At 48.2% G+C, this 1,495-nt stretch overlaps 1 pseudogene; it reads right to left on the minus strand.

Moving 5' to 3' along the window:
* Positions 1 to 986: 986 nt before the first annotated feature.
* Positions 987 to 1,105, minus strand: LOC140113065 (5S ribosomal RNA; annotated as a pseudogene).
* Positions 1,106 to 1,495: the final 390 nt, after the last annotated feature.

Genomic DNA, 1,495 nt, shown 5'->3' on the forward strand with positions numbered 1-1,495 from the left:
ACTCATAGAAGTGCCGACGACACTTCGCTAGGACTCCCTTTGCTTTACCGACTAACAGTGTTTTAAGGGAGTCACGTGCTTCAAACAGGGAGGTTCGAAGATCGTCAGTAGGCGTACGCTTGTGTGACATCTCTAGCTCCCTAATTTTATCTAATAGGGTAGTTATCTCTTTAGCCCTTTCCGTTCTTGCCGGGCACCGTGTGTAATGAGTAAGCTGCGGATGTTATGTTTATGGCCTTCCCAAGCAATACACGGGTCAATCCCCTCTTCTGTGGTCCTGGTGAAATGCGTCTGTATGGAATCTCGGATCTCGTGTGTGATCACACTGTCATCTAAGAGGGATGTATTCAATTTCCTCTGCCATTGGAAGTCAGATATGTTCGGAAGGTTAAGTACCATAGAGACCAATGCATGATCCGAAAAGGTGATATTGTCGATTTCCGCTTTCTGGATGAGGCCCAAGTCGCTGTGGTGAATTAGGAAATAATCCAGTCGGGAATACACATTATGCACTGGAGAGTAGAACATGTAGTCCTTGTCTCTCAGATGCATTAGTCTCTAGGTGTCAATCAATTGATGGTCATGTAATAATCCTCTCAGTCTGCGTAGACTATGCTGCGACAAGGAGGAGGAGCCCGAGGAAGTATCAATGTTGGGGTCTAGAGCAACATTGAAAACATCCACCCACCACCAGATGCCCCTCGGCAAAATCTTATATGAGGTCCAAGAAGGAAGTCATAGCTTGGGCTTGTCCTGTGTTTGGGAGATACAAGGAGACAAATGTGTACATACTGTCCGCTATTTTGCCCTTAACCATAATCATCCTCCCCTCCGAGTCACAGCATGAGTCCACAAATGACCACTGGGTCAACGGAACTTGGGATTCCCAGCCAGTCTCCCATGCTGGTACTTGCCCCACCTTAAGCTGCAATGCTGCTGCGATCTGACGAGAGCAGGCACATTCAGCTTAGAATGGCCGATGACTGGGTCAACGGAACTTGGGATTCCCAGCCAGTCTCCCATGCTGGTACTTGCCAAGCCTTAAGCTGCAATGCTGCTGCGATCTGACGAGAGCAGGCACATTCAGCTTAGAATGGCCGATGACAAGGGTCATTCTAAGCTGAATGTGCCTGCTCTCGTCAGATCGCAGCAGCATTGCAGCTTAAGGCTTGGCAAGTGCCAGCATGGGAGACTGGCTGGGAATCCCAGGTTCCGTTGACCCCAGCCTCTTAGGTGGAGCACAAATGACCACTGCACTTAAGCCGCTATGAAAATTGAGGTGCTTCTCGCTCTCGGGTCAGTAGTATAGCTATGATAGGCATTTGGGTATCTCCTGTCTGTGAAATTGTACGGTCTAGCCTCACTAAGATGGGTTTCCTGTATAAAGGCAACCTGGATTTTCCTTCCTTTCAACATATTGAACAAGATAGACCTCTTTCCAGGGCTGTGCAGTCCCTTTACATTAAGGGAGCCAAGTGTTAGTTAGTATCGTCTG

Source organism: Engystomops pustulosus, chromosome 1 (genome assembly GCF_040894005.1).
Source record: "Engystomops pustulosus chromosome 1, aEngPut4.maternal, whole genome shotgun sequence".
In the NCBI taxonomy this organism is placed as follows: Eukaryota; Metazoa; Chordata; class Amphibia; order Anura; family Leptodactylidae; genus Engystomops; species Engystomops pustulosus.